This window comes from Cetorhinus maximus, chromosome 9 (assembly GCF_964194155.1).
Source record: "Cetorhinus maximus chromosome 9, sCetMax3.hap1.1, whole genome shotgun sequence".
Classification (NCBI taxonomy): domain Eukaryota; kingdom Metazoa; phylum Chordata; class Chondrichthyes; order Lamniformes; family Cetorhinidae; genus Cetorhinus; species Cetorhinus maximus.
The window spans coordinates 96,792,168-96,816,644 of record NC_135887.1 but is presented as its reverse complement, the minus strand read 5'-3'; the positions used below and the strand labels follow the sequence as shown (position 1 = coordinate 96,816,644).

The 24,477-nt window shown below is 46.9% G+C and overlaps 1 pseudogene; it reads left to right on the top strand.

Moving 5' to 3' along the window:
- The first annotated feature begins 1,460 nt into the window (after nt 1–1,460).
- LOC144685074 (small ubiquitin-related modifier 1-like) lies at nt 1,461–23,063 on the top strand (annotated as a pseudogene).
- Nucleotides 23,064–24,477: the final 1,414 nt, after the last annotated feature.

The window sequence follows — 24,477 nt, the reverse complement described above, 5'->3', positions numbered from 1 at the left end:
ACCACACCAGTGCACTCTCTGTCAGAGGGGCCAAGGAGGCCAATGAAGACAGTGGTGTCCCATGAAGTAGGGAACACCCTTATCCTCCTCGGTGACTGCCTTAGCCCTTGGTTAGCAGCCCAGCAGTTAGGCCACAAATGGCACCCCCTTCAAACGTCTCTATGCCAGCAGTAACTCGACCAGTCCATGCTGCAGAGTGTGACATGCATTCGGTGAATGTCAGTATGCTCTTCCTGCATGCACTCCGAGTGCTGCCATATATATGGCTTTCCATGAGGTTGGCCACTGTCTCAGTGAAGGAGCTCATGCATTGAAAACCTTGAGTCATTATGGTGCACATGAGTTGAATGGAATCCTCCATTCTTAGCCCGTGATCCCGCTCTGATTCAAGGAATTCTGTTGGAGAACACCCATTGCTCCTGGTCAAGAAGAGTCTTCTTTATTATGACTCTCAAGGCCTTTTCTGTGTCCAGCTGAACATGGCCTTGTCTGTCCTCATGGGCATTTTAAAAAAATTCATTCATTCATGGGATATGGGTGTCGTGGGCTAGGCCAGCATTTATTGCCCATCCCTAATTGCCTTTGAGAACGTGGTGGTGAGCTGCTTTCTTGAGCCACTGCAGTCCATTTGGTGTAGGTGAGAGAGAAACATTGTGATCATTTACAGCGAGAGAGTGAGAGAGAAACAGCCAGGTCATTTACAGCAAGAGAGAGTGAGAGAAATAGTGTGGTCATTTACAGGGAGAAAGTGAGAGAGAAGCAGGACCATTTATAGCAAGAGAGTGCAAGAGAAACAGCGTGGTCATTTACAGTGAGAGAGTGTGAGAGAAGCGGGGCCATTTACAATGAGAGAAACAGCATGGTCATTTACAGGGAGAGAGTGTGAGAGAAACAGCATGGTCATTTACAGCGAAACAGTGTGAGAGAAATAGCGGGGTCATTTACAGTGAGAGAGTGTGAGAGAAGCGGGGCCATTTATAATGAGGGAAACAGCATGGTCATTTACAGGGAGAGAGTGTGAGAGAAACAGCTTGGTCATTTACAGCGAAACAGTGTGAGAGAAACGGCGGGGTCATTTACAGGGTGAGAGTGTGAGAAAAGCAGCATGGTCATTTACAGGGAGTGAGTGTGAGAGGAGCGGGGCCTTTAACAGTGAGAGAGTGAAAGAAGAATTAAACCATTAAAAAGTGCGAGAGGGAAAAGAGCGCAGAGAGCAGCTGATTGGTGAGTAGGATTGGTGAGTATTTCAAGTCTTTAAAGTAAGGTCTTTAGTTTGTATTTAGATCTCTGTCTTTTTTTTCTCTTTCTTATAGATAGCTTGTTAAGTATAAGATCGCTACTGGTGTGTATAAAAAATAATTATAGTAAGTATAAAGAGTGGGGATACTAGAGTATTTAATTAATAAATTGAATAAAATACGAAAGTGGTGGCAGGACTGGTGATGTGTTGCTGCTGCAGCATGTGGGGACTGCTGGGCACCAAGGATCCAGAGCGAACACATCTGTACCAGCTCGAGGAACATCGGATCCGAGCTAAGGAGCTGGAGTCTGAGCTGCAGACATTCCGCCACATGAGGGAGGGGGAAGCTACCTGGACACTTTGCTCCAGGAGACGGTCACACCCTTCAGATCAGGTAATTCAAATTTGGTCTGTGATCAGGGACAGGAGGGTGTGACTGCAGGTGAAGCAGGTTTGGGGACCCAGGGGGTAGTGATCGAGGAGCCTTGGCCCCTGCAACCGCCCAACAGTGACAAGTTTTTTCAAGCTGTGTGGACAAGAATGGGGACTGCAGAGAGGATGAACGAACTGACCATGGCACTGTGGTACAGGAAGCCATTCAAGTGGGGGAGGAAATGGGAGTGTAGTAATGGTAGGGGACAGTATAATTAGGGGGATAGATACTGTTCTTTGCAGCCATGCGTGTGAGTCCCAAAGGCTGTGTTCTCTGCCCAGTGTCAGGGTTAAGGACATCTCCTCAGGACTGGAGAGGAACTTGAAGTGGGAGGGGAGGGAGCCAGTTGTCGTCATCCATGTTGGTATCAATGACATTGATGAGACTAGAAAGGAGTTTCTGCTGAAAGCATTTGAACAGTTAGGAGCTAAATTAAAAAGCAGAACCTCCAAGGTAATAATCTCGGGATTGCTACCTGAGCCATGGGCAAACTGGCATAGAGTAAATAAAGTCAAGCAGTTAAATGAGTGGCTCAGAGATTGGTGTGGGAGGAATGGGTTTAAGTTCATGGGGCACTGGGGGTGTACTGGCACCAGTATTGGGGTAGAAGGGAGCTGTTCCGGTGGGACGGGCTTCACTTGAACTGTGTTGGAACCAATAACTGTCGAGAGGGCTTTAAACTAAATAGAGGGGGGAGGGTTCTGGAAAGGGGATACATAGGCTTACAAAGCAAAGACCTGGCAGCCTTGCAGGACAGCTATTTAGGTAATGATATCCAGAGTATGACAGGAAGGGCCAGAGTGTACAAACATTAAAAAACAGCAGCAAATAGGGTCAAGGGTGGGGGTGGGGGTGGTAAAAAGCCAAAATTAATGGCTCTTTACTTAAATGCACGTAATATTCGGAACAAAATAAATGAATTAATGGCAAAAATAGAGGTTAATGGGTATGATCTTTAGCCATTATGGAGACGTGGTTACAAGGAGATCAAAACTGGGAACTAAATATTCAGGTGTATGTGACTTTTCGAAAGGACAGGCAGGAAGGAAAGGGTGGTGGGGTAGCTTTTTTAGTATGAGATGGAATAAGTATGATAGCAAGAAAGGATCTTGGATCAGAAGATGTAGAATCTATTTGGGTGGAGGTAAGAAATAACAAGGGGAAGAAGACATTGGTGGGAGTAATCTATAGGCCCCCTGACAGTAGCTATATTGTAGGGCAGAGAATAAATCAGGAGATAATGAGGGCATGTAAAAAAGGCAGTACATTAATCATGGTGACTTTCATCTTCATGTAGATTGGGAAAATCAAATTGGCAGAGGTAGACGTGAGCAAGAATTCATAGAGTGTTTTCGGTATAGTTTTTTAGAACAATATGTTGTGAATACAAGCAGGGATCAGGCTATTTTGGATTTGGTAATGTGTAATGAGGCAGGTTTAATAAATGATCTCAGAGTAAAGGATCCCTTAAGAAACAGTGACCATATTATGATAGAATTTAGCATTCAGCTTGAGAGTGAGAAACTTAGGTCAGAAACAACTGTGCTAAACTTAAATAAGGGTAATTACAATGGAATGAGGGCAGAGTTGCCTGGAGTGGACTGGGGAAGCAATTTAGTAGAAAAGACAGTTGATGAACAATGGCACGCGTTTAAGAAAATAGTTCGTGACACTCACAGAATCGCAGAGTGCAGAAGGGGCCCTTCGGCCCATCAAGTCTACACCGACACCTGAGAAACACCTGACCTCCCTACTTAATCCCATTTACTAGCACTTTTGGCCCATAGCCTTGAATATTATGACGTGCCAAGTGCTCATCCAGGTACTTTTTAAAGGATGTGAGGCAACCCGCCTCCACCACCCTCCCAGGCAGTGCATTCCAGACTGTCACCACCCTCTGGGTAAAAATGTTTTTCCTCACATCCCCCATAAACCTCCGGCCCCTCATCTTGAACTTATGTCCCCTTGTGACTGACCCTTCAACTAAGGGGAACAGCTGCTCCCTATCCACCTTGTCCATGTCGCTCATAATCTTGTACACCTGGATCAGGTCGCCCCTCAGTCTTCTCTGCTCCAATGAAAACAATCCAAGTCTATCCAACCTCTCTTCATAACTTAAATGTTTCATCCCAGGCAACATCCTGGTGAATCTCCTCTGCACCCCCTCCAGTGCAATCACATCCTTCCTATAATGTGGCGACCAGAACTGCACACAGTACTCCAGTGTGGCCTCACCAAGGTTCTATACAACTCCAACATGACCTCCCTACTTTTGTAATGTATGCCTCGATTTATAAAGGCAAGTGTCCCATATGCCTTTTTCACTATGCCACTAACATGCCCCTCTGCCTTCAGAGATCTATGGACACACGCCTAGGTCCCTTTGTTCCTCAGAACTTCCTAGTGTCATGCCATTCATTGAATACTTCCTTGTCAAATTACTCTTTCCTCACACTTTTCAGGGTTAAATTCCATCTGTCACTTATCTGCCCATTTGACTCAACAAAGATATCTCCCAGTGAGGAAGAAGGATTCCAGGAAGGGGATAAACCAACCATGGTTAACCAAGGAAGTTAAGGACAGTATCAAATTGAAAGGAAAAAACATACAATGTGACAACGATTAGTGGTAAGCCAGAGGATTGGGAAAATTTTAAAAACCATCAAAAGATTACCAAAAAAATAATGAAGAGGGAGAAGATAAACTTTGAGGATAAACTAGCAAGTAATATAAACGGCCAATGTAACATCGTTATTCAAAAAGGGAGGGAGACAAAAACCAGGTAACCATTGGCCAGTTAGCTTAACATCTGTCATTGGAGTCTATTATAAAGGATGTAATAGCAGAGTATTTAGAAATACATAATCTAATCAAGCAGACTCAGCATGGCTTCATGAAGGGGAAAACATGCCTAACAAATTTATTAGAATTCTTTGAGGAGGTAACAAGCAGGATAGATAAAGGGGAACCAGTAGATGTAATATAGTTGGATTCCCAAAAGGCATTCGATAAGGTGCCGCACATCAGGCTATTTAATAAGCTAAGAGCCCATGGTGTTGGGGTTAGTATATTAGTGTGTATAGAGGATTAGCTAACTAATAGAAAACAGAGATTGGGATAAGGGTGGCATTTTCGGGATGGCAACCTGTAACTAGTGGAGTGCCACAGGGATGAGTGCTGGGGCTTCAATTATTTACAATATATATTAATGACTTGGATGAGGGAAGTGAATGTACTATCGTCAAGTTTGTGGACGACACAAAAATAGGTGGGAAGGCAAGTGGTGAGGATGACACAAGGAGTTTACAGAGGGATATAGACAGGTTAAGTGAGTGGGCAAAAACCTGGCAGGTGGAATATAATGTGGGAAAATATGAGGTTATGCACTTTGGCAGGAAGAATAGAGGAGCTGAATATTATTTAAATGGAGAAAAACTGCCAAAGGCTGCAGCACAGAGGGATTTGGGACTCTGTGCATGAATCCCAAAAAGCTAACATACAAGTTCAACAGGCAATAGGGAAGGCAAATGGAATGCTGGCCTTTACTTCAAAGGGAATGGAGTATAAAAATAGGGAAGTCTTGCTAAAACTATACAAGGCACTAGTTAGACCACACCTAGAATACTGTGAACAATTTTGGTCCCCTTATCTAAGGAAAGATATGCTGTCATTGGAGGCAGTCAAGAGAAGGTTCACTAGGTTGATTCCGGGGACAGAGGGATTTTTTTTTTAGGAGGAAAGGTTGAGTAGGTTGGGCCTGTACTCATTGGAATTTAGAAGAATGAGTGGTGACCTTATTAAAACATATAAGATTCTTATGGGGCTTGACAGGGAGATGCTGAGAGGTTGTTTCCCCTTGTGGGAGAGTCTAGGACCAGAGGGCATAATCTCAGAGTGAGGGGGCGCCCATTTTAGACAGAGACGAGGAGGAATTTCTTCTCTCAGAGTCAATCTGTGGAATTCTTTACCGCAGAGCGCTGTAGAGGCTGGGTCATTAAGTATATTCAAGGCTGAGATAGACTGATTTTTAATCAGTAAGGGAATCAAGGGTTATGGGGAAAAGACAGGAAAGTGGAGTTAAGGGTTATCAGATCAGCCATGATCTCATTGAATGGCGGAGCAGACTCGATGTGCCGAATGGCCTACTTCTGCTCCTACGTATTATGGTCTTATGGTAGGTACACACACAGTACTGTTAGGGAGAGAGTTCCAGGATTTTGACCTGACAACAGTGGAGGAGCGGCAATATATTTCCAGTCAGAATGGTGAGTGGCTTGGAGGAGGACTTCCAGGTGGTGGTTTTCCTATGTGTCTGCTGCCCTTGTCCTTCTAGATGGTCGTGGATATGGAAGGTGCTGTCTGAGGAGCCTTGGTGAGTTCCTGCAGTGCATCGTATAGATGGTACACACTGTTGCCACTGTGCGTCAGTGGTGGAGGGAGTGAATGTTTGTGGATGGGGTGCCAATCAAGCGGGCTGCTTTGTCCTGGGTGCTGTCAAGCTTCTTGAGTGTTGTTGGAGCTGCACTTATCTAGGCAAGTGGAGAGACTTCAATCACACTCATGACTTGTGTCTTGTAGATGGTCGGACAGGCTTTGGAGAGTCAGGAGGTGAGTTATTCGTTGCTGGATTCCTAGAATCTGACCCGCTCTTGTAATCACAGTATTTATATGGCTAGTTCAGTTCAGTTTCTGGCCAATGATAAGCCCCAGGATATTGATAGTGGGGTTTCAGCGATGGTAATGCCTTTGAATGTCAAGGGGTGATGCTTAGATTCTCTCTACTTGCCATTTGTCAGCACAAGCCTGGATATTGTCCAGGTCTTGCTGTATTTGGACATGGATTGCTTCAGTATCTGAGGAGTCGCGAGTGGTGTTGAACATTGTGCAATCATCAGCAAACATTCCCATTTCTGATAAAAGCCAAATACTACAGATTCTGGAAATATGAAATAAAAATAGAAAATGCTGGAAAAACGCAGCAGGTCTGACAGCATCTTCTATCTCCAAAGATGCTGTCAGACCTGCTGAGTTTTTCCAGCATTTTCTGTTTTTATTTCTTATCCCCACTTCTGACCTTGTGATGGAAAGAAAGTCATTTATGAAGCAGTTGAAGATGGTTGGGCTGAGGACACTACCCTGAAGAACTCCTGCAGTGATGTCCTGGAACTAGGATGATTGGCCTCCGAACAACCACAACCATGTTCCTTTGTGCTAGGTATGACTCCAACCAGCGGAGAGTTTTCCCCCTGATTCCCATTAACTCCAATTTTGCAAGGACTCCTTCATGCCACACTCGGTCCAATGCAGCCTTGATGTCAAGGGCAGTCACTCTCACCTCACCTCAGGAGTTCAGCTCTTTTGTCCATGTCTGAACCGAGGCTGTAATGAGGTCAGGAGCTGAGTGGCCCTGGCGGAACCCAAACTGGGCATCAGTGAGCAGGTTATTGCTAAGCAAGTGCAACTTGATAGCACTGTTGATGACCCCTTCCATCACTTTACCGATGACAGAGAGTAGACTGATAGGGCAGTAAATGGCTGGGTTGGATTTGTCCTGCTTTTGGTGTACAGGACATACCTGGACAATTTGCCACATAGCCGGGTAGATGCCAGTGTTGTAGCTGTACTGGAACAGCTTGGCTAGGGCCACAAGCAACTTCTGGAGCAGAAGTCTTCAGCACTATTGCTGGAATATTGTCAGGGTCCATAGCCTTTGCAGTATCCAGTGCCTTCAGCTGTTTCTTGATATTACATGGAGTGAATCAAATTGGCTGAAGACTGGCATCTGTGATGCTGGGGGCCTCTGGAGGAGGCTGAGATGGATCATACCCTCAGAACCTCTGGCTGAAGATTGTTGCAAATGCTTTAGCCTTATGTTTTGCACTGATGTGCTGGGCTGCTCCATCATTGAGAATGGGGATATTTGTGGAGCCTCCTTCTCCAGTGAGTTGTTTAATTGCCCACCACCGTCTACGACTGGATGTGGCAGGACTTCAGAGCTTAGATTTGATCCATTGGATTAGGAATCGCTTAGCTCTGTCTGTCGCTGGCTTCTTATGCTGTTTGGCAGGCAAGTACTAGTCCTGTGTTGTAGCTTCACCAGGTTGACATTTTTAGGTATGCCTCCTGGCAGAGTAGGTGCTACTCCTGGCATGCCCTCCTGCACTCTTCATTGAACCAGGATTGATCCCCTGGCATGGTGGTAATGGTAGGGTGGGGGATTTGTCAGGCCATGAGGTCACAGATTGTGGTTGTATACAATTCTGCTGCTGCTGATAGCCCACAGCGCCTCATGGTTGCCCAGTTTTGAGTTGTTAGATATATTCAAAATCTATCTCATTTAGCACAGAGGTCCTGCCACACAACACAATGGAGGGTATACTCAATGTGATGACAGGATTTCGTCTCCACAAGGACTGTGCAGTATTCACTCCTACCAATACTGTCATGGAGTGACGCATCTGTGACATACAGGTTGGTGAGGATGAGGTCAGTATGTTTTTCCCCCTTGTCGGTTCCCTCACCACCTGCCGCAGACCCAGTCTAGCAGTTATGCCCTTTAGGACTGGGCCAGCTCGGTCTGTAGTGGTGCTACCAAGCCACCCTTGGCGATGGACATTGAAGTCCCCCATCCACAGTACATTCTGCACCTTTGCCACCCTCAGTGCTTCCTCCAAGTGGTATTCAACATGGAGGGGTACTGATTCAACAGCTAAGGAGCAGAGGGGCAGTACGTAGTAATCAGTGTGCCCTTCTGTCCTGCAAGGACAAAATAGAGAGAGAAAAGGTACTGCTGTCCTCTATGGTGAATATCAGTGACTCATAAACAGAAGAAGCCACATGTATCAGTGCTGGCAGGTCCTCAGCAACACTATAGGCTGAATTTTCTGGCTGGCGGGGGGGGCGGAGCTGGAGCGGGCGTAGACCTGATCACTGCCCGCGTTTGTGTCTGCGCCGCCATTTTGTGCGGGCGGGCCAATTAAGCCCCGCCCAGCATGAATCGCGGCTCCTGAGGTTGCTGAGGTAAAAAGTTGCTACAGCCTTTCGAAGGCTGCGAGTCATGGCCAGTGGAAGGGCTTCCCAGAGCACTGCTGGTGAGCAGATCAGGCAGGAGGGTAGGGCAGTGGGGCACCGTACCCCTCGTTTTTCTGATGATTGCCTTGCTGCCCTCCTCGAGGAGGTGGCAGCAGGGCGGGAGGTCCTGGTACCCCAGGAAGGGAGGAGGAGGCCCCCCAACATGACCACACGTGTCTGGGAGGAGGTGGTGAGCTCCCGCGACGTGGTGCAGTGCACCTGGGTCCAGTTTTGCAAGCGCTTCAACAACCTGTTGCACTCAGGAAGGGTGAGTACCATGTTGGCATTGGTGACTTAATCCAGCAGGTTGGCATTGGTGACTTAACCCAGCAGGTAGGCTTTCCCCTCTGGTTCCCCCCCCCCACCCCCCGCCCAAGTCTGAGTGTAGTGACTGCATTGAACCGTTGACGGCATGTGTCCTTCGCTGGGTGGGCCAGCAGATATTGCCCATGCCGAGGCCACCCTGAGAGGGTGGTGAAGAGATTGGTTCTGCCCCCGCAGCATGTGGTACACTGTGACCCACATTATTGTTTTGGGGGCAACCTGGAGGAGCTGCACCTAGGTGCAGTGCTGGAACTCCAGGACATGTCAAAGTCAGGGTGATGACATGCTTGGAGGGGAGCTTCAAATTGGCATGGCACTGATTGATCTGCTGTCCTCTGCGCTCCACATGATTGCGCCTCCTTGCTATGGAAGGTTAGACCGTGTGGTGCCTAATATGATGTGAGCAGCATTTGGCCAAGGGGGTAGAGGGGGTGGTGTGGGGGTGGGTGGGGGGGACAGGCCTAGCATCTTTGTGCGGTGTTTTTGGCAGCAGCGGGGCGAGGAGACACAGAGCCCTGCAATGTCCCATTGTGGTTGGGATGGGCCGTCCGTGAAGAGAGTTCACGTACAATTAGCACTAATCAATGCTCTTCTCTCCTTTTCAGGAGAAGAATGCACATAATGCAGCCGAGCGGGTGTGGACTGGCGGCAGGCCAACACAGTTAGTGATTCTCAGCTGCTTCGAGCAGGAGGCCCTAGATTTGGAGAGGCGCCATGCGCCCAGGTCCACCGGTGTCGGTGAGGCTGAGGTGCCACGGGCAGGTATGTATGCCCAGCAGTGAGGCCACCATTGTTCTCCCAGCAGCCATGGCAGTGCTGAATGTTCAGTGATTGAAGCTTGCAACATGGCTTGACCATTGCTTATGGAAGGATGAGCACATAATGATCCGGGGTCAGGGATACACATTGACATTGTCTCCACGTTAACTGATCCAATGTCCTTGTTCTTCCTTTCAACATCAGCGGAGCAGGGCTGGGAGGAGGAGCAGCAGAGGCCCCCTCTCATACCTGAGGGCCCTGAAGTCTCACCAGCGTCACACCATCTCTGCCAGGCAGGCACCAGGGCAGATACTAGCACCTCGGTGGGAATTAGAACATCGGCTATTGTCCCGGGGCACAGCGGTGAGGGCACTTCACAGTCGCTGGAGGAGCTGGCAGAGACAGAGAGTGCCCATGGAGCCAGCAGTTGGAGGACTGCAGGGGACCAGGCACATTCTCAGTTGGTGCCTGATGATGTGCCTCTGGAGTCGACTGCGATGCAGCAAGCGCAGGAAATGCAACCAGGTGTGCGGGAGCATCTGGGGGAGATACATGAGGCTATGCTTGGCTTGGTGTCGTGGCGGGGGAGTCTACGCGGACTATCGCTGAAGCAATGAGCCTCATGTCTGAGCGCCATGCATCCTCCACGGAGAGAGTGGGGACTCTCATGGATTCCTGGGGATGCACTCGGACCAGCAAGCCCTCACATCGGCATTGACCTCAGCTGGTCAGTGCCAGTTTGGGAGATGGTCTGGGCACCAATTTTCCCAGCTTGATGCCCATCCATCCACGGTGAGCAGGGAGGTCCAAATCGACCTCACGTCAGCGCAGCAGCTGCCTTTCGTCACTGCGGGTTCCTCTCAGGGCGCTCCGGATGAGGGCGGCAGCTCCTCCGCCCCTCTGCCAGTGACCGTTGCATCCAGTGAGGCTGTGACGACTGGGGAGATGCTAGCTGTGGAATTGGCAGCTCCCTCCCAGGCAGGGCCAGCACAGGCTCCATGGACCAGAGGATGATCGCCAAGGTCATCCAGGCCAACAGGACAGCAGAGTGAGCAGGCTGTCTCAGATGCTACTCCCAGCGAGGGGTCAGCACCAAGATGTAGCACCTGAAAATGTAAACATAAGGCACCTTAGGCACACACAGGTTTACCACTGGTGCTTTTGTGTTGGCCCGCAATGAGGTCTTTATGAGCTGGTGTGATTTTTAACACCTTTCTCATTTTGTTTCATTAAGTTTCTTTGGTTGCAATATTAAATTCAGACATGTCACCATGGCTGAGGTTGCCTCTTTTGTTCTGCAGGTGGATGGTTTCCAATAATGTAATGAGTGCTTTGTGGGACATTTAGCTTTATTAACAAGGATCTTAGTTAATGTTCCTAACCAGGCAGATTTTGCACTTAGGTCTCAAATATGGACCATACAGCCTGGGCTTGTCCTGGAGGTCCATATGTGGTGCGCTAGCTGAAAGTTCGTTGGATTAAAGCCTCCCGGGTGTCCCTGCCTCCCTGGAGTATGCCCGGGTCAGCGCCTTCAGCATTTCCCTGTGTGTGCTCATCCTCGGACTCACTGCTGGACTCATCATGTGCATCCGCAGCCAATGCGTCTATGTCTTCGTCGTCCACAGCGTCCCCTCTTTCAAGCGCAAGATTGTGAAGAGCGCAGCATGCAATCACTATCACCGACACACGATCTGGGGGGTACTGGAGTGCGCCCCCTGAGCGGTCCAGGCATCAGAAGCGCATCTTGAGAATACCAATGGCTCTCTCCACCACAGCCCTTGTGGAGGGGTGGCTCCTATTGTATCACTGCTCAGCTTCTGTTTTTGGATGACGGAGAGGCGTCATGAGCCACCTTCTGAGGGGATAGCCCTTGTCACCCAGCAGCCATCCATCAAGCCAGGCTGGAGCACTGAAGAGCCTCGGCACCTGGGAGTGGCTGAGGATGTAGGCATCGTGGGAGCTGCCTGGGTACCTTGCACAGACTTGTAGAATCAGCATCCTGTGATCACACACTATCTGCATGTTCATGGAATGGAAGCCCTCCCTGTTGACGAAGGCACCGGGCTCATCTGCTGGCGCCTTGATGGTCACGTGTGTGCAGTCTATAGCACCCTGGACGCGGGGGAAGCCAGCAATCGCCATGGAGCCTCTGGCTCGCTGTGTCTGGCTTGCCTGGTCCCAATGGTAGAGGATGAAGATCAATACACGCCTGAACAGAGCGTCTGTAACCTGCTTGATACAAGTGTGGACAGCTGATTGGGAGACACCACAAAGATTACCCACCAAGCCCTGGAAGGAGCCAGAGGCAAAGAAGTTGAGGGCAGCTGTGACCTTTAGAACCACTGGCATGGGGTGTCCACCCACACAGTTAGGGGAGATCTCAGGCCCAATCATCTGACAGATATAGTTGACTGTCTCCTTTGAGAGACAGAGCCTCCTTTGGCACTGCACCTCAGACATATTGAGGTAGCTGCTTTGCTGCCTGTATACCCTGGCAGCAGGATAGTGGCGTCTTCTGCTGCCCCTTCCACCTCAGACTACCTCTTGTGCCTGCGCCTGATCTCCCAAAGGTGGCTCCCCTGGAGGCTGAATGTGCACTCCTGGCCTCCTCCCCCTTCTACCCCTCCCTTCGTCCTCAGAGGAGGTGCCTCCAGTGGAGAGTTCAGCTCCCATTCCCAGGCTAAGGGAAGGCTACCTGAAATCTGCAGGCCCAAAAAAGATTCCTCATTGCAGAGTGCTGACCTAAAGGTTGTGAGCCCAGACCAAGCAGCTGGTATGCGTTTTGAAGTATTGCAGATCACACAGGCAAGTATCAGTAACTTTGAAACATCAATATTTGACAGAGCACACTCGCAACCCCACTGAGCCCTCTTATCCCGCCCGTGGATGAAGTTTATACAAATGTGTCCTACCCGAAGATTGCACAGGCACCGAAAAATCGTGGTCGATTGGCACCTCAAGTGCCTTAAGTGGCCCGTTAATTAATGGCGGGCGCGTATTGGAGGGCATCGCACGCCCGCCCAACGAAATATCGCAATGGCGTGCATGCGGGGCTCGCCACCACACGCCATTGGGAAAATTCTGCCCAAGGCTCTGAGCCTTGCCTAAGGGGTCAGCAAATACCCTGGTCACACAATCTTCTCAGCTTCAAGAACAACCTGTGCCCTCAGGCTCATCAGCTGGTGTGTCTACTGGATGTTGAATACCCAGAGGCCTGTTTTGAGAGTCTGACATTGTACTTACACTGCACCTAGTTCCTCCTGATCACATTCCGTTTGCTCACATTTTCAGCCACCTCTACCATTGCCTGCTTGGTTTGGGACAGAGGACTTTTCCTACCACCCTTTGGAATGAAGACTTGCCTGCTCATCCTCACTACCTCGAGGTGGATCTCCAAGTCTGCATAAGTGAAGTGGGGGTCTTCTCAGCCCTGGGTTCCAGCCCTCTGCCTTTGCTGCTCCATGTGTGTTACTGTAATTGAATCAGCAAAACAGGACCCACAGTAATGGCCTGTTTAAATCAGGCCTGCATTTACTCAGTCCCACCACTGATTCTGTCCCCTTGGCCACTGATCAGCTTACCAACCTGCCTTCCAGCCAATTAACATGCCACTCCCGTGGCAAATGGAGCCTGTGACTATCCTACTTTCCCGGCCCCACCCCCGAGGTGATATTGGGACCTGGAAACAATCCTGATGTCTGTTTCCTGACCCCTGATGGGAAACCAGGCCCTTGGTTTCTTTGATTGAAACAGACTCTCTGAGGCCCTGATGAGAGTTTTCTAGTGCAGTGTTTTCTCAAAGGTTCTAAATTTTACCATTCAGTTTCAAATTTTCAAATTTTTTGGGGAAAAAACATAAATACTGTGGATTGAATTCCTTGCAGTTGAACTGTACATGTGCCATTACATGCTAGGACACTCTCTATACTACTGTGTCACAGTGAAATTTACAGTCATAGATGTAGCTGATAACTCCTCTCAGCTGGCACGGTGGTGGCTCCTTGGAAGCCTCAACTTTTGCCAGGCTCATGTCTCCAAGTAAAAACATTAAGTTTAGTCATGCAAAAAATGTATTTTTATTATGCTAGAACCTTTATTGTACTTTATACCAACTTTTAATCAAAATCATTTCTTTCAGTTGGTGATATTTTTTCTCAATTTCATTACTTTATATCATAGTTACTCACCTGGCCTCCAACCATTGTATGAACAGGTAGGCTCATTACAAATTTAACATGATATCTGTGCTGCTTAAAGAATTAGTCAGCAGGGACAAGTTTGTGTGCAGCGTAAAACAAATGTCCATTTGCTGTCCTTGGTCACTCCAATGATATAACTCATGCAAATCATATACTAGCTAATAGATTGGATGAATTGAGCCTGTGTTTACAGAGATTTTTACTCAATGGTCATGGTGCGGGGAGGGATGGACTGCTTGCCCCCCAGGAAGGGAAGTCGGTGGGCTAACCACCCTCGAGAGTTGCTGATCAATCTTATTGGCTGGCAGCTCTTGCAGTCCCAGCAGCGCACAGCTCAGCAGTGGGACTGCTTGGACTGCAAGGAGGCCCCAGGAAGAAGATCATGGTGACTGGAGAGAGGTAAGTTCTGGGTTTTTAGAGCAGGGAGGCATCGGAAAACCTAGCCTAGGAAGGTGGCGAGAGGTGGGTGGGGCCGGGTTTTGAAGGGCAGGCAGAGAGGAACAAAGGTGGTGGAGAGGCAGTGCCGGATGTCATCAACATACATGTGGAACCTACTCCTCTGTCCAGCAATGCCTCAATTATGAAATTCACACCCTTGACTTCAAATCCCTCACTGGCCTCATCTACTCCTTATCTCTGTGATCTCCGCCAGTTCTACAACCCTCTGAAACCTCTGTGCTCCTGAAATTCTGGTTTCTTGCACATTCCTGATTTTAATTGCTCCACCACTGGTGATCATGCCAGCAGCTGCCTAATTCTTCAGCTCTGGAATTTTCTCCCTAAGCCTCTTGGCCTCTCTACTTCTCTCTCCTCTTTTCAGATGCTCCTGATGTGTCCTAATGTCTTCTTATATGGCTCAGTGTCAAGTTTTGTTTGATAATATTACAGTGCAATGTCTTGGAATGTTTTACTGCATTAAAGATGCTTAGTAAATGCAAGTTGTTGTTGTTAATGTTGTCAACGGATAACATGTAAATAAAGAAGAGAGGAAGGGAAAAGTTGGCTGCTCACTTGGTGCCCCTGATGGCCACATGGGTGCAATTGATGATGCCCTGCACCAGGGGGATTAAAGCGATACAACAATCCCACTGTTTTTTGTAACTGCGAGGTCCTATCTATTTGAAATTGTAGGTACTGCCTTGTTTTCACAAATAGGCAACAGCGACCTGTGGGATGCAGTGGCATGCTGTCACTTGAGAGACACCACCAACTCTGCAGCTGATCTTTGAAATGAGTCAGAGATAAAGAAGTTCAAGGCCACAGTGACTTTAATGGCTACTGGTAGGGCATGGTGAGCAGTGCTGTGGGGGTCTTCCACAGCAAGGTGTTCAACAAGGGCACAAATCACAGTATCATCTGCCTAGATAGGCACAGTTGCCTGGGGCACTAATTCTCCGACATTTCCAGGTAGCTTTCTCAACAGTATACTCAATGTCAAGGGCATGACCGTCATTGTCTTCCAGCCCCATGTTCCTCTCCTCTTCCCTCCTCATGCCTAGGGCTCTGCATCTGCTCCTGTGGGCATTGATCCTCATTGCTTCTTGTCCCTATCTCAGGGTACCTTTAAAACTATATCCGGATGTTACCTTGCTTGCAGTCAGCTGCACTCAGAGTACTTATTGTGCCCCCTCTTAAGGCCCAATGATCCTTGGAGGGTCACAACCCCCTTAACTGATGGAGTGCGCACAAATGACTTGCTCTGTTAACTCTAATCACCCAACAGCAACTGTGTGCCAATGGATCAGTGCCCATCTCAGCTCTGCACCCTTTTATGAGCCCATCTCATTGAATGATGTGGCAATGAGTTCCCCCCCCCCCCCCCCCCCCACTTCGTTGCCGCCTCCTCCTCCTTGACCTTCTCCAGATCCCACTTGGATCCCGTGCCTTCCCTCAAAAATTGAAAGCTAGCCCTTAAGTTGGCAACAAGCTCATTAACAGGCTTAATTGATTATTGCTCAGAATTGGGAGGGTTTCCAGGTTTCATTTCCTCCTCCATACCATCACAAAGATTGTCGACCATCAGAATGACATGAGGAGGGCAGTGTTGGGAAATGACATGCCCATCCACCTCAGTTCCCACCCCTTTGGGAAAATCCTGCTCTTTGTTCGAGTTGGGGTAGCGGAATTTTGGATAACTCCAAGTTTACAGAGGGGAAAGCGTGAGTGACTGGCCAAGAATGTATTAGTTTTTGTTGGTCACTCTATTAAAAGTAATTTTTTTTGAAGTGGAATTTGAAGAATATCCTTTAAGTGGCAATACAGCTAAGAATTGATAAAACTCACCCACTCCAAGTGGTCTAATTTAAGCAGAACATGATGCTCAACCCCAGGCTTTTTTAAGATGAAAGCCCAACACTATCACTAGAAGTACAGGTGGGCTGCCAATGCTATAAAACTAAGAACACATTTATCTGAAGCCTAAAATCCCAAGGGAAATAGATAAATGTAAAGCAAATTTCAAAATTTTAATGCAGCCTATTCTTGCTACATTTCCACAGGTGATAACAGTTTACATTTGTTCTTCAGCCACAGATGTGGCCAAGAAGTTGTCAAATTATAGAAATTTGCTGCACTTAGGACTTCATTTTTCAAAATATGGTGTTACGACCAGGTGAGGAAGGGCCGAATGGCTTCCCTCTTTACCCTATCCTTGTTTGACCGTAATAGGTTTTTATTTTGAAAAGAATATATTTGCCAGTTCAGTGAGTACTTAACTGTTTATGCGCTGTGATCATGAAAGAACCAATAGGACAGGTTTTCTTGAGTTTAACAAAGAAAGAGGTTAGCTTTATTATACTTAAACCAATCTAAATAAAATAATAAAATATGCACCAACTTTTGCAAACACACACACTCTCAAGGTTCACACACACACAAATACAGATTAGAAAGTGGGGAAGGACAAATTGGCCAAATTAGAGTCCGTAAAAGAAAAAAATAAAAGCGTATACAGTCTGTAGTTTGGTGTCTCAGCTGGCTTCAGGCTGAATTTGATGTTTTTGATGCTTGCAACTTAAAGATGTAGACGACTGAGTTGGTTGTTCATCAGGAGATGGTAGTGCTGTGTTGGATTCTTTTAAGGGGCGTCTCAAGATGATCACAGTCGGCAAATAGGGCTCGAAGCTGACCAAGTGGGTTGGAGGAAAAAGGAGGCAGGGTGAACTAATGTCCTTTAGGGAAGGAAATCTGTCGTCCTTACCTGGTCTGGCCTACATGTGGCTCCAGACCCGCACCAATGTGGTTGACTCTTAAATGCCCTCTGAAATGGCCTAGCAAGCCACTCAGTTGTAACAAACCGTTACAAAGACACAAAAAAGGAATGAAACCGGACGGACCACCCGGCATCGACCTAGGTACCGGAAACGACAACAGCAGTCGCAGCCCTGTTGACCCTGCGAAGTCCTCCTTACTAACATCTGGGGACTAGTGCCAAAATTGGGAGAGCTGTCTCACAGACTAGTCATCCTCATGGAATCATACCTTACAGATAATGTCCCACCGGCAGGACAGACCCAGCAGAGGTGGCGGCACAGTGCTATACAGATGGGAGGGAGTTGCCCTGGGAGTCCTTAACATCGACTCCGGACCCCGTGAAGTTTCATGGCATCAGGTCAAACATCGGCAAGGAAACCTCCTGCTAATTACCAGGTACTGCCCTCCCTCAGCTGATGAATCAGTGCTCCTCCATGTTGAACATCACTTGGAGGAAGCACTAAGGGTGGCAAGGGCACAGAATGTACTCTGGGTGGGGGACTTCAATGTCCATCACCAAGAGTGGCTCGGTAGCACTGATACTGACCGAGCTAGACATGTCCTAAAGGACATAGCTGCGAGAATGGGTCTGAGGCAGATGCTGAGGGAACCAACAAGAGGGAAAAACATACTTGACCTTATCCTCACTAACCTGCCTGCCTCAGATGCATCTGTCCATGACAGTATCGGTAGGAGTGACCACCACACGGTCATTGTGGAGACAAAGTCCTGCCTTCACATTGAGGATACCCTCCATCGTGTTATGTGGCACTACCACCATGCTAAATGGGATACATTTCAAACAGATCTAGCAAATCATGACTGGGCATCCATGAGGTGCTGTGGGCCATCAGCAGCAGCAGAATTGTACTCGAACACAATCTGTAACCTCATGGCCCGGCATACCCCCCACTCTGCCATTACCATCAAGCCAGGGGATCAACCCTGGTTCAATAAAGAGAGCAGGAGGGCATGCCAGGAGCAGCACCAGGCATACCTAAAAACGAGGTGTCAACCTGGTGAAGCTATAAAACAGGACTACTTGCGTGCCAAACAGCATAAGCAGCAAGTGATAGACAGAGCTAAGCGATCCCACAACCAATGGATCAGATCTAAGCTCTGCAGTCCTGCCACATCCAGTCGTAAATGGTGGTGGACAATTAAACAACTCACTGGAGGAGGAGGCTCCACAAATATCCCCATCCGCAATGATGGAGGAGCCCAACAGAGCAGTGCAAAAGATAAGGCTGAAGCATTCGCAACAATCTTCAGCCAGAAGTGCCGAGTGGATGATCCATCTCAGCCTCCTCCAGAGGTCCCCAGCATCACAGATGCCAGTCTTCAGCCAATTCGATTCACTCCATGTGACATCAAGAAACGGCTGAAGGCACTGGAAACTGCAAAGGCTATGGCCCTGACAATATTCCGGCAATAGTACTGAAGACTTGTGCTCCTGAACTTGCCACAACCCTCGCCAAGTTGTTTCAGTACAGCTACAATGAAAAATTGCCCAGGTATGTCCTATACACATAAAGCAGGACAAATCCAACCCGGCCAATTACCTCCCCATCAGTCTACTCTCGGTCATCAGTAAAGTAATGGAAGGGGTCATCAAAAGTGCTATCAAGTGGCACTTGCTTAGCAATAACCTGTTCACTGATGCCCAGTTTGGGTTATGCCAGGGCCACTCAGCTTCTGACCTCATTACAGCCTTGGTTCAAACATGAACAAAAGAGCTGAACTCCTGAGGTGAGGTGAGATTGACTGCCCTTGACATCAAGGTAGCATTTGACTGAGTGTGGCATTAAGGAGCGCTAGCAAAACTGGGGTTAATGGGAATCAGGGGGAAAACTCTCCGCTGGTTGGAGTCATACCTAGCAGAAAGGAAGGTGGTTGTTGGAGGTCAGTCATCTCAGCTCCAGGACATCACTGCAGGAGTTCCTCAGGATAGTGTCCTAGGCCCGGCCATCTTCAGCTGCTTCATCAATGACCTTCCTTCCATCATATGGTCAGAAGTGGGGATGTTCGCTGATGATTGCACAATGTTCAGCACCATTCGTGACTCCTCAGATACTGACGCAGTCCATGTCCAAATGCAGCAAGACCTGGACAATCTCCAGGCTTGAGCTGACAAGTGGCAAGTAACATTCGCGCCACACAAGTGTGAAGCAATGACCATCTCCAACATGAGAGAATCCAACCATCAGCCCTTGATGTTCAATGGTATTACCATCACTGAATCCCCCACTATCAACATCCTGGGGTTACCATTGACCAGAAACTGAACTGGACTAGTCATATAAATACTGTGGCTATAAGAGCAGGTCAGAGGCTAGGAATCATGTGAGGAGTAACTCGCCTCCTGACTCCCCAAAGCCTGTCCACCATCTACAAGGCACAAGTCAGGAATGTGATGGAATACTCCCCACTTGCATGGATGAGTGCAGCTCCTACAACACTGAAGAAGCTAGACACCATCCAGGTCAAAGCAGGCCACTTGATTGGCACCACATTCACTCCCTCCACCACCAACAGTAGCAGCAGTGTGTACCATCTACAAGATGCACTACAGGAATTCACCAAGTCTCCTTAGACAGCACCTTCCAAACCCATGACCACTACCACCTAGAAGGACAAGAGCAGCAGATAGATGGGAACACCACCACCTGGAAGTTCCCCTCCAAGTCATGCACCATCCTGAATTGGAAATATATCGCCGTTCCTTCACTGTCGCTGGGTCAAAATCCTGGAACTCCCTTCCTAACAGCACTGTGGGTGTACCTACACCACATGGACTGCAGTGGTTCAAGAAGGCAGCTCACCACCACCTTCTCAAGAGAAACTAGAGATGGGCAATAAATGCTGGCCCAGCCAGCGAAGCCCACATCCCGTGAATGAATAAAAAAAAATGAACCCACTTAAGGTCTTCTCCCTAAGTTGTTTTTCTGCTGAGAAAACGTGCTTAAAGCATATAAAGGTTTGGCTTATCATGTGACCTTCCTTCTCCAACTGCCATTGTCTGTGTATTCTAAAAGTGACTTGATTAGCTCATGTCTGAAAGCAATTTAGCCAGGGTCCCATTCTGCAAGTGATTCATCTTAATGGCCCATCTCCAATAGTTGAATACCTCAGGTGATTGCCATAGATGTCTTGCTAATGAGGCAGGAGATGTGAGTCCTTTACAGTCCCCTGAAGTCATTGTCATCGATGTGTTTTTGCAGATATACTGACTCCATGCCAATGAATTGGAATGTAGAATGTATAGTAATACAAATTGGGGTTAGCTATCTTGGGCTGTGAGTTCAAACCTCTTTAGTCTCTATGATTTAAAAAAAGTCTGTTTGGAAAGTTCAATTCATATTTCTAGCTGGTAGATTAAAAAAAAATATTATTTGGCATAAAGCACATCTTCATGACAATGGTGATCTTTATTACTCTGAACCTTTTTGTAGATTTTTGCAGCTTTTCTTTTATATCAGAAATAATGTTTGTGCTGCCTGAGATATTTGAAACAAAAATCAAGTTTGCAGAGCTTTTATACAGGATTTGAACAGCAAGACTGGCCAGAATAACTTGTAAATATAGTGGTATTAAAAGGAATTGTTTTAAATCCATAATCCTATTAAAATTAGCTGACAATGAGCAAGAAAGATTGTCATTAATCCCAATGATACAGTGGTCATGTGGAATTATGTTTGTAAGTAAGCTTGGGTAATAGATTTGAGTGTAATTTAACCATTTTTAGATTAATTTCATGTTATATATTCATAGTAATAAGCTAACAAAGTCAAAACGTTATTTTATGGTTACACTGAGATCAGAAGCAATTTTGTGTTCTGCCCTTTATAATCACTCACATGTATTTATTAAAGGTTATTACATAATTAGGAATCAGCCAGAAACACATGATTGGCCATACTGTGTACCTCAATTAAGTTACAATTGAAGAAATAGTAATTAATCAAGTGGTTATTTTAAAGCTGGATTTAAAATCTTAAGTTTAAATACTATTTTGATATGTCTGCTTTGGATGAGTATCAATCAGATATGTTGTGCTAAGCTCAGCAAAAGCCTTCACCAAATGGATCGTATGAAGTCAGATAACAAAAGACACTGCAAAAGAAACATTGTCCTTTCAAGAGCTGATGTTCGTAGCTAGTCAACCTCCAATTAAAACAAACCAACGATTAAATTAACCAATTGTGAAATTACAGACATGGGGCAGAATTTTGCCCTTGGAGGGCATGCGGTCCCCACCGGCTTGGCGGCGGGTGGACAGCCGACCCCTGCCACCGAAACGGGGCCCACTGCCATCTTGAGTGGGCAGGCCAATTAAGGCCCACCCAGTGGCCTGCCCGACAGGAAGTGCTATGCGCTTCCTGTGCAGGGGGGGAGGGAATCCCCAGCTGTCAAAGTGCACTCTTTTGCACATGCGTGCGAAAGAGCGCACTGCTCCCTGAGACAAAATGCTCTCTCAGGGAGATTACTGACAGTGTACAAAAGTTAAAAAATAGATAAATAAAAATATTATTAACATGTCCCCCTCATGTGACAATGTCACACGAGATGGGACATGTTAATAAATATCACATTACATTTATTAAAGTTTTAAAAAAGGAACACGAAACCTCATCCCGCCAGTGGATGAGGTTTCATGTATTATCAGAAGGTTGGACGGGCAGGGCCTTTAATTACTTTAATTACCCTGTCAATGGCCTCAATTGGCCATTGACAGGTCGGCGGGCGGACAGCTGATTTCACTGTCCGCCGCCTTCCTGAAAATTTAAAGGGACCAGGATGACGTCGAGGGTTCCTCCCGATGTCATCCCATGTCATTTTCTTGTCGGCGAGTGGGCCCCGCCCCCAAATCGCTGATGGGAAAATTCTGGCCATGGTCTGAGATGAGGTATTGATAATTTAGGGAGAGAAGTAAAGGCTTTGAATGACATCTTTGCTAGCTGGTCATGTACTGGATATTCCCAAGGCAGAACTTGAAAGTATTGCTGTCAACAAAAGAATAGGAGGACAACCTTACTTTTCAGCGACCTTATCACTCGTTTGAAGCTGTAAAGTCTATTTTGTGTTGCTGAGTATACTTTTCCTTTTATAAAATAAACTTTCTCTTTTAATTTACTACTGGAGCTTCCATTGTGTCTTTTGGTTATGTCTTGTTCGAACCAAATCATTTAATTGATTACAATGGATTAATTTGAAGTTAGATAATTGCATAATTAAGGATTAAGATAAATTAAAATCTCTATATTAAAAATACCTGCACATTTTTTGAAGATAATTGCAACTTCTATCATATTTGAAAATGTTCTTGTTAGCTAGAATTGAAGCAATAGAAAGGGTCTGGTACTTTGAAGTGAAAAACTTGTGATAAGATTGTTAATGTGAGTAGCTGACAAGCGGATAAGCCCCTTGTGAGGAGGCAAAGCCTTCCAGCCAATCGGGAGAGAAAAAGGATGGGGAATACATTAAGTTAAAAGTTATAGGCCAGGACAACAGCGAGATTCATTTCAAAGTGAAAATGACCACACAGCTAAGAAAGCTAAAAGAGTCCTACTGTCACTGACAGGGTGTTCCACCAAATTCACTTCGATTTTTGTTTGAGGGTCAGCGGATCACAGATCACCGAACACCTAAAGAGCTTGGCACGGAGGATGAAGATGTGGTTGAAGTTTATCAGGAACAGACAGGAGGATGTTTGAGAGCCTAACTGCTGATCCCTGCATTAAGATCCCGATCATCTGTATAATTTCTTTATTGTTTCTTGTCGGCTGTAATCGCTGATTTTTATATATAAAAAGAAATTGATTAATTAACTAAGTCAGGGAGAACTCCTTGCAGGGAGCTGCCAACGCCAACTTGTATACCCCCAGGTAGTTGGTGAAGCAAAAGTCAATTTCGGGCTACTAATTTTCCAGCATCGGACCTTAAGGTAAGTGCTGAGCTGGGGATGGGGTAGAGGGGTGGAGGGAAGGAACAAGTGAGGGAATTTGGGGCTGAGCCCATCCCTCCCCCCAAGCAACAGTCTGAGACTAAACCAGACTGTTTAAAACCTTGGTGTCATATTTGACCCCGAGATGAGCTCTCAACCACACATTCACATCACTACTAAGACCGCTATTTCCATCTCCATAACATTACCTGACTTCACCCCTGACTCAGCTCATCTGCGACTGAAACCTTCCTTCATGCCTTTGTTGACTCTAGGCTTGACTACTCCTGTGGACTTTTGACTGGCCTCCCACATTCTACCCTACTTAAACTTAAAATTATCCAGAACTCTGTTGCCCATGTCTTAACTCTCAACAATTGCTGTTCCCCTATCGCCCCTGTACTTGCTAACCTACCTTGGATCCCAGTCAGGCAATGTCTTTATTTTAGAATTCTCATCCTCGTTATCAAATCCCTTCATGGTCTTACCCTTCCCTATCTCTGTAATCTCCTCCAGGCCCACAATGCTCCAAGATATCTGCACTGCTCTAATTCTGACCTCTTGAGCATCCATGATTTTAATAGCTCCACCATTAGTCGCCACATTATTAGTTGCCTAGGCCCCAAGTATTGGAATTCCTTCCCTTCAACCCTCCACCTCTCTACCTCACTTTCCTCTAAGACCCTCTTTAAAACTGGGTGACTGCAAGCACATCTCTGAGCCTAGCTGCATCACACTGCCAGGAAATACTATGCCTGGCCACCACTGGGGGATGTCCATCATTTCTCCATAGGTGCAGACTGAGGAACACAAGGACAGGTTTAGAATACATGTATGTAAACACACAAAGCATGGTGAATAAAGTGGATGAGCCACAAGCACAAATAGCCATGTAGGAAAATGATGTAGTAGCAATAACAGAGACGTGGCTTAAAATTATGAATTATGGGAGCTAAATATTCAGGGGTATGAAGCGTTCAGAAAAAGATAGGGAAAGAAAAAAGGGAGGAGGGGTGAAGCACTGATTAGGGAAGCATTGTAATGTTGGAAAGAGAGCATTTCCCTGAGGGGACAAGGACAGATTCCATTTGGTTAGAGATTGAGGGGGGAAAAAAAAAGGATGATCACACTACACGGGGTATTCTATAGACTTCCAAATAGTGAGGGAGAAAGATAGAGAAGCAAATCTGTAGGGAACTCACAAAGATGTGCAAGAATGAGAGAGTGGTGATTTTGAGGGACTTTGTCCCAATCG